The sequence below is a fragment of the Humulus lupulus genome, chromosome 8, assembly GCF_963169125.1.
Source record: "Humulus lupulus chromosome 8, drHumLupu1.1, whole genome shotgun sequence".
Classification (NCBI taxonomy): Eukaryota; Viridiplantae; Streptophyta; class Magnoliopsida; order Rosales; family Cannabaceae; genus Humulus; species Humulus lupulus.
Genome location: NC_084800.1, coordinates 103,124,443 through 103,134,397, shown reverse-complemented (window position 1 = coordinate 103,134,397; position 9,955 = coordinate 103,124,443). Strand labels below are relative to the sequence as shown.

General features: G+C 35.1%; 1 non-coding gene across 1 annotated transcript; it reads left to right on the top strand.

The window, feature by feature from the left end:
- The first annotated feature begins 2,122 nt into the window (after positions 1 to 2,122).
- Positions 2,123 to 2,229, top strand: LOC133799059 (small nucleolar RNA R71). Its single transcript, XR_009876266.1, has one exon. It is a non-coding gene; the product is annotated as a small nucleolar RNA R71 (small nucleolar RNA).
- The last annotated feature ends 7,726 nt before the right edge of the window (positions 2,230 to 9,955 follow it).

Genomic DNA, 9,955 nt, shown 5'->3' with positions numbered 1-9,955 from the left:
TTCCAAACTACCTCTTTCATAGTGGGATTTAGCCTCTTTTGAGCATCAATGCTAGGCTTGCTGTCCTCTTCCATTAGAATATGGTGCATAACAATAGAGGGACTAATACCCTTTATATCAGCTAAGGTATAACCAATGGCCAATTTATGAGCTCTAAGCACTCTTAATAATGTTTCCTCTTCAACAGTAGATAATGAAGTTGAAATAATAACTGGGAGAGTGTCATTCTTACCCAAATAAGTGTACTTAAGATGTTTCGGTAAAGTCTTCAATTCAAGTACTGGTGGCTTCTCAATAGATGGTAATGGTCTCTCAGGCCCTTGTCCAAGTTCCTCATATTTCTTCTTATAAATAAGTCCAGCAGAGTTTAACCAATTTACATATTCAATGACCTCAGTGTCATCACAGTCTTCCATACTTGGCAAAATAAGACTCCTCTCAAGCGGATCTTCGATGATTTTTTTTCTTTGACAAACTTTCCTTAATTACATTCACACTAAAGCAACTATTGCTTGCTCTAGGATACTTCAAAGCCTCGAACACATTAAATACAACCTCATCGCCCTACACTCTTAGCCTCAACTATCCTTTTTGAACATCTATCAAGGCTTGACCAGTGGCTAAAATGGTCTCCCCAATATAATTGGAACATTTTCATCTTCCTCCATATCAAGCACAATAAAATTTGCAGGAAAGATGAATTTGTCCACTTTGACAAGAACGTCTTCAATAATACCTCAGGGTTGTGTTAATGAATAGTTTTCCAATTGAAGAGTAATAGTAGTGGATCTAGCTTCCTCCAAACCAAGTCTTCTAAATACAGACATTGACATTAAATTAAATCTTGCACCCAAATCACATAAAGCCCTCTCACAATGAAAGTTCCCAAAGGTGCAAGGTATGGTGAAGCTACCCAGATCTCTTAACTTTTGAGGTAGTTTCTTTTGAATAATTGCACTACACTCTTCTGTCAAAGCCACATTTTCATAATCCTCCATTTTTTTTCTTATTAGACAATATCTCTTTCATAAACTTCACATAACTCGGCATTTATTCAAGAGCCTCAGCAAAGGGAATGCTAATGTGGAGTTTCCTTAAATACCTCAATAAATTTGGATAATTGTTTGTCAAGATTAGCCTTTTGGAAACGTTGAGGATAAGGAATCTTTGGTGTAGGCTTGGTGTATTTCAGCTTCTCTTTCTTTGGAAGGTCTTCAGCAACCTCCTCTTGTGCTAGACCAGTGACATGTTGATCCTCTATCTTTTTTCCCTTGTCATCCACTGTAGGCCCATCATACTTAGTCCCGCTCCTTAAAGTGACAGCTTGACATTGCTATTTGGGAATCACCACGGTGGAACTAGGTAGAGCCCCTTGATTACAGTCCGCCATTAGCTTTGCAAGCTAGCCAACTTGTGTTTCTAAGCTCCGAATGGAGGATCTTGTTTCTGTCATAAATTGGCTCAATAAATCAGTGGGTACCTCTGGTTTAGTCCCTTGAGGTGGTGGTTATTGATGTTGTGGCATTTGTGGACTTTGATTGACATAAAATGGTCTTTCATTGGGCCCATAGGATGGTCGATTTGGAGGATATTGAGGCAGATTTGAATGATAATGTGGTTGGTGCCCTTGATTATTACTCCATGATAGATTTGGATGGTTCTTGTAAGCTGGAGTATAAGTGTTGGAGTATGGGTTGTTATTCGGTTGTCTCGGGTAATTACCAATGGTTTGCACCTTTTCAAGTGGAATATCATCTACTAAATAAGAACCTGTTGCTGGACATTGCTCAAAGTGATGAGGGCCTCCACATGTCTTACAATTAATATGAGCAGGTTGTAGTTGCATTGCTTAAGCTGAAATGTTATTTTGTTGTTGCATTTGCTTAGTAAGTGAAGCAATTTGAACGGTGAGCAATAAGATCAACTTCTAGAACTCCCGCCACATTTTTATTCTCTAACTCAGTTGGCCATTGATAGTTATTCGTGGCCATCTTCTCCAAGAGCTCATATGCTTCGTTAGCACTTTTGCTCATAAATGCTCCCCCCCACTGCTGCATCTATTATAGTTTTTGTGTCTCCCCTCAGCCCATTATAAAAAGTGTGCCCCAAAATCCATTTCACGATACCATGATGTGGGCATTTTCGAAGCAACTCTTTAAACCTTTCCCAAACATCATATAATGATTCACCCTCAAATTGACAGAAATTATTTATTTCACCTCTAATCCGAGCTGCTTTAGCGGGAGGAAAATACTTAGCGAGGAATTTTTGGGCAAGGTCCCCCCATGTCGAAATGGAGTTGGTGGAGGGTCCTGACCCTAGTTATCATCTCTAGCTTGGATTTCAGCGCTGATTAGTCTGTTTAATCACCTTGAAGGCATAACTCTCCAAGTATATCCGCAATCAACAACTCGGCTCATCAGGCAATGATAACATGTTCCACCATTGGCCCACGGTTCACAACCAAGAAAATAAGCAACATTCACAAACATCATGCTACTTGACATTCCACATGCATCGATCATGTTAACAAGCATACATTCTCTTATTCATCTAGCAGTCAAGGGCCAGACCCTATCAATATAGCTCATGCTTCCTAACCAAGCATGCAGATAAGGCATATATATATTTCATTTAAAAAATTAAGCACATAATCATATCATTAGTTACCAACCCTGAGTTGATCTTATCTTTTGCAGTGAGTTACATGCCTAACCAATCTTCAGAAACTAATAAACCTTGGCAGCTTTGATACCAAGATGTAACGTCCTGAATGGTCAGAATTGTTACATCATGTGTTAAAAATAGTGCTTAACTCGTTAAGCGAGTCATTTGGACTTAAAATTTTAATTAGGTTAAACAACGGTTTGGTATTAAAAGTTTTTGGTCAAAAAGTTGAACTTTTCATTAAAGGTTTGAATAATTATAAGGGATCCCAAAAGTTTCTAAATAAAGTACAAGTTTAACAAAATTACAGACTTAGCCAACCTAAGCGACAAATTCTAAATTAATGACTCTTGCTCCTCAAAATATCTCGACCGTGGCGGACGAGTAGACTCAGTATGTACACGATGCCCCTAAAGCTCTCCAACTCATGGCTGGTCCAACTTTCCTTTTCCCTTACTTGCACCACAAAGCCACCGTGAGTCGAGGCTCAACAAGAAAACCCAAACAATCATACAAATAATCAGATAACATTAACAAATATTTCATACTCTATAACCACAATCGATTTGCACAGATTTCCAAACAATGTACTTTCCAAACAATATAAGACTCATGTCGAGTAGGTGAATGCCACATATTTACAATGGCCTCGCCACTATGGCAGATATCGCATCCAAATTATGGCCTCGCCACTACGACATATATTACACATGTAATGCCGTTAACGGCCTCCAGACCAAGCAATAAGTACAAACAAGTATATCAGTATAAATTCAAATACAACAGACATTAAAAAATAAATAGTTTCATGACATGGTCATTTTCGTGCCCTATAATTGGGGCGCACGCCCTACACTTGGTGCAAGAGACAGTTTTCTTACCTTAAGTCATTTGTGATAGGGTAAGGTGACAACGAGCATGATCCTTTCCTCCCAAGCCTTGCGGTACCCCTAGTCACAACATAATAACGGATAACCATCAAGAACTGAACCAATTAAGAGCTTTATGATTGATTCCTAGCCTTCGGGACCTTTAATTCTACAAAATCGGGTAGTAGAGTCCTTCCTGAGCCCTTAGGTTTGAGCAACCCGTACTCAAAATCCATTTTGGCTAACTTTCCCAACAAGCGTCGCGACACGCCTCAAGTCAGAGAGTTTCCAAAGCCCTCTCCCTGAACACGCACCACAACCCACAAGTGTCGTGGCGCCAAGGCGATTCAGATAATCGCCCTAGCCTCTGAGTTCAAGCTGGCCGCTCGCGCTCCAAGAACAGCGTTGCGATGCAACCCCGTGAACCCAGCAAACCTGCGATATTCAGAAATCGCAAGCCTCCAAAAATCACCCCAAATACATGAATTTAATCAGATTTGACTACCAAAATGGTCCCAACAATACATAAACTCAATAAACAACCTTCAAAACCCACTAAAACAACACAAAAACCCAAAATCACCATTTAAGCTCCAAGAACCCACTAATCCTCAAAACCAAAAATCAAAGGTTCCAAATCACGTTTCTCACCACCATAAGCTTCTAAATTAATTTATAAACTAACTCCCACCATTAATTCGACCTCAAAACAATCCTAAGAACACAAGTGACAAATTTAAAATCTCAAACCCACTCAAGCTTAAGAACACCAAGAACAAAGTTTCAGAGGAAGGAATCCATACCTCAGCTGCAAAATTCATGACTTTAGACCTAAGATAATCGCCCAGCAGTGCCCAACTCTAGCTAATCCCGCTTTTCTTCCAAAAATTCCAGCAAGTCTCACAGATCGAGCTCCAAAATCCCAAGCTTTTAAGTAAGCTTGTGAGAGAAAACCATAGAGGAAGGAAAGAGAGAGTTTGAACGTGAGAGTGGTGTTTCCCTTAGTTTCTGAGGGGTTTCAAGTATCTAAGTCTATCCATGGCATGAAAAAGACTAGATGCCCCTTACCCCAAAGCATTCCCTTTAATGCCCCAGGGGCAAAATGGTCATTTGACACCACTTTCCCTCTAAACCTCAAATTCAACTAAAAATTCCCAATTACTCCCACTAATCTTCTAAACACTAATATTTTCCCCTAATTATAACTCATACTCCAATACCCCCGACAATTCACCAAATTACTAAAATACCCATAGATTCACCCTGAGTCAGGTATTAATCCTCGATGTGACTAAACCACTAACTTACTCACAAAATACATAGTTACAGATATAATCTCAATGGGTCAAAATTACGAATATGCCATTTTTAACAAAAACAGGCCTATAAGCATATGTAATACACGTAAACATGCACATGTAGTCATATCATAATATACTCATAGAATTCACATATATAATCATACTAACACATAAACATCCAATTATGCCCTCCTGACACAGTAATCAAGACACTAAGTCTTATTCACGAATTTAAGACGTTACAACGATACTCAGAGATTTCCTCCTCGTGGACCATGGAGGTCATGTGCCTCTAGGAAAACTGCATGTTCTTTCTTACTTGAAAAATACGAGTAACAAGGGTAATTGATGGCATAAATATCAATGTTTGTATTTTGTTGTAATTATATAATTATTATTTTTTGCTGACAATAATACCCTTTGTTACCAAAACAGTGATTTTGTTAGTAGCTCCTCTATTTTTCTCTATTAATTGTTGACTCCACAAACACATGTCTACTCTCCACTGGAATTAACATACAAACATGTATCAATAGAGAGTTGACACATGTTTGCTGAGTCAGCAATAAACAAAACAATAGAGGTAGTAACATAATCAATCTTTTGGTAACATTGAGTATAATTGCTAAAAAAAAAAGATTGGTTATATAACTACAACAAAATATAAATATTGGGTATTTATGACATCAATTGTCCTAAGTGTTGACGTCACTTACTAAAAATTATACAATCTACTTTATGGGAATTTCAATTTTATATTATGCTTTTATAATAATAATAATAATAATAATAATGATTTATCAATTTTCTCTTTATTTCAATATTATATTATATAAATTTATTTATTTTATTCCAGCTTTGATATTAATAATCGTAACGACAATCAATTTTATTTCAATTTCTATATTGATGATAAATTAAAACTAAATTAAATATGTAGATATTCTTTCATTTCTTTATATATGTAAAACTCTGAAATGGACATCTTTTTAAAATTTCAAAAGTATTTCATTATAATTGGTAAATTTGATGGATCAGATTAGGTTCTTTAGAATTAGTAAATCTGATGAAACAAATCTAGTTATATTGCTTTGTGTTCTGTGTGTTTTTTATTACTTAAAATAATATTTTGTGATTAATAAAATGCATAAACATATTTGATATGTATTGTTTAATATCCAAATGTGACTTTCACTAAGCGGTACTCGTAGTATAGATGAGCAGTCGATTCCACAAGGAGGTAAAGAAATAAAGAGACAAGTAAAATGGTTAGAAAGTAAGTAAGGTGAGAATAGTAAAATAATCAATATTTTTGTGGATTTGTATGTTGAAGGATTAAAATAAAAGAAAATAAATAATTAAAAGGCTTGGTGAGGCATTGGGGTTTCACAATATATTTTGATTACTTTTTTACTTTGATAATGTATAAACGTATTTGAGTAATAAAATTTCATACTTGAAGTACATGGACATGTTATTATTATGAGAAACTTAAAATCGACATAATACCGTTTGCAATATACAGTAAAAGACTACTCACAAAATAACAAATTAAGAACTCATGCTAATATCATTGTTATGAGAAATCTTAAAACGACACTATACCATTTTAATGATAATGTAGTAATTGACTTTTCATAAAATAATAAGATTAATATAAATTACTTTTGGTAAAATTACATAGAAAATGCTTGACTGAATCTATATAAAATTAATAATAAATATTAATTGCATAAAATAAAATAATGATAGAAATAATGAAACTCGAAATATTAGGCTTTGAAAACATTTATAAAAATAAATAAAGATTACAAAATATAAGGTTTCACTCCTAGACCTCACCAAAATTACCCTAGCCTAGGTAAATAGTCATTCTCACAATTTTACTAGAAAATTTTGAGAAGATTCTAACCTAGAGAAAGAGGGAGAAATTTTTTTTACGGTACTAAATCATGTATGCAGCGAAAGCATTTGGGTTGATTATCATTGTACTGACCCCAAGGATCCCCCATACGTGACATATATTAAACCAAAAAGCAATAATGGTAACAAAAAAATACCTCTTGATGCTGTGACGCCCCACGTCACTATGGCTGCTTTCTGCAATGACGACTGGCCCTACAAACCAAGACAAGTCTTTCCAACGTGCTTTGTCCTCACTCGCACACTCCCTGGGAAAACTTCCCAGGAGGTCACCCATCCCTAGATTACTCCAGGCCAAGCACGCTTAACCATGGAGTTCTCAAGTGATGGGCTACCGAAAAGAAGATGCACCTTCCTGATATAGGTAGTACCCATCAATCCATTTAAGCCTTCTTCAACTGTGTAGTCCCATACCCACACAGTCTTAGAATCATCACACTTGACCTTCCCCAGGCAGTGTGGGATTGCACAGCTTACCCGGTCTTTCCCCTTACGGATCACGGGATTCTGACTGTCACAGATGCCTATCAAGTGTCATTGCTTTCGTTATTAAAAACGATCTTCCTATCCAAGTTGGTAAAAAATGATGATGATGATGAAAAGATCACACCATAGTCTTCCAAGCCTACCTCAACACTCAAGGATTAGTGTGGGCTAATAGGATTCACAAAATTATGTGTTCTTGTTTTAGTCTTAACTCATGAGCAAGAACAGTGATGGCAGAGGAGAGAAAATGATTTGATTAACCTTTTTAGGTTTCCTAAATGTATCGATATATAGATTTAGGAATATACTGGTATAATTAAATTAACCCAATATAATATTATTTAGGTTAAGATAACTAGATCACTTGAAATTGAATTTTTTTAAAGCAACTCAAATTAGAAAACGTTAAAACAAAACCAAAATAGAACGAAAAACAACTAATTTTGATATTGGTTATTAGTCCCCGACAACGGCGCCAAAAACTTGATCAGTAAAATATGCACGCAAGTATACTTGCACGTGTCAAGTAATAAATTTCGTAAGAACGGATATCGTCCCACAACCAATTACCAATAATCGCTTTTCACTTTCTATTTGGTGAGTAAAATTAAGATGGATAATTATAAACTACAAACACAATTTAAATAACTGTAAATAGAACAATGAATCAAAGGATAAAATCAATAACAAAAAGCACAGGGAATTAATTTCATCAACTTTTCATTCTATTAATTTTACTAACTAGTTCTAAATCTCTTCTTCCTATTCTTATAGCAGGTCAACAAAAATTGATTCCTATTCTTTTTCAAGAAATAAGATCTCAACCTATATGCAAGTTTTCTACATCTCTGTGACAAACTTAAACACATAGCAGACATTAAGAATGGTAACCTAATTACTACACAAGACATACAGGTACTCTCGTCCAATATGAAACCTATGTCTATATAACGATAGCATATTCAATTCACATCTTTCGAGTTTTAAATCAAAATCATAAATCAAGAAAATAGTGATAAAGTATTTACTAGCATTAGGCAAACATCATATAGATTAGAATAAAGAAGAAGTATCAATAGAACATCATAATAAAATTAAATTGAAATTCAAGCGACTACATTAAACCCTAGATAGATGATTTAGTTCATAGATAACATAATGACAATAACATTAAGATAATTGTTCATAGAAAATAACCTAAGGAATTAAGATGAAGAATAAATCTAGAAAATAATAAACCAGCAGTCTTTTCTTAATCTAGAGTTAACAAATTTAACAAGGCTGCTAAAATTCGCAGAATGATGTCACTTAAAGTTTTCCAATGCTCCAAAGTGAAAAGATCATTTTTTCCTTCTAAAAATGGCTTAAAATTGCAAAATCATGCCGTTAGCGCTGTAGCGCTAGGTTTTGGGCGCTACGACGCTTATAACAGAGCATAATTCCATTAAAAACTAGCCAACTAGTGCTAGGTATGTAACACTGTAGCGCTACAATCATACCCCCAATGAATTTCTCTTAGCATTGTAGCGCTACATAAATAGCGTTGTAGCACTATTTACAGAAACAAAAAGGCCTTTAAATACTCCAATTAGTGCTATAGCACAATTGTGCTAGCGCTAGTCACAGTTGCCTAACTCGGGCTTCTTGCTTCCAAAACGACTCGATTTTCTTCAAAGTAGCTCCATTTTCCCCACTTTTACTTTATTCATCTCTTTTCACCGTCTTAACATCAAAAATCTGAAACATGAACAAACAAGCATAAATCTCCAATAAAATAGCCCTAAACTAATGAAAACCTTCCTAAAAACTAGACCATAAACGAGCCTAAAACTCGTTTATCACTCAAGGTGATTATGCGAGCATCCTCGAGAGGTTTCAAGGTGTTGTTGGGAATAGTGCCCTTAAAGCAATTGTAATTGACAAATGTTTTAAATGAAATAAATAATTGAATTGAAATATTATATATATAGCCTATGCCCAATATTATGTTAATAATATTATGTAAACATTAGAATATTTGAAAGTTCATCTATGTGGTCTTAATCTCATATTGGTATGAGAGGATCGAGATTGAGATAATGAGCTTAAAATAGTTCGCAGTAAAATAAAGTCATAGAATCTTTAGATTAATTACTGCTAGTACAATTCACTAGTATTATGAATACAAGGGACCTAGATCTGGGTCACTATTGTAGTAGGACACTTTGGTCAATGTACTTTATATATAATGATAAATATAATTGGACCAGATGCGGTTTGTTAATGCTTGTTTAAACACTGTTTCATAGTATTAATCAAACACATCAAACGATGACCATATACATGATGATCTTAATCCTAAGGTTACTAGGAACTCCAATATATGTCATTTGATCCTTTGATTCATGTGTTAAGGTTTGTCTGAATGATCAGGCTGAGAACAATTATTTTGGAGACTCAATGATATATATGGTTGAGGACATAGTTTAACAGATATGAAATCTATACCTTCTTATAGATTGAATAATGGTTCCCTAGTGGGTTGACTTTTGGAACTGAGCGCTCACGTCGCAAACTTGTTGTGACACAATCTTCACTAGTAAAGTCAATGGTACACTAGGAACTAGATATAGTTAAAAGGGTAAAATGGTAATTTTATTCCCTTTTAATTATGAACCATTAATAGAGGATTAACGTTGTATGTAATGATTATATCAACGAACACTTTAT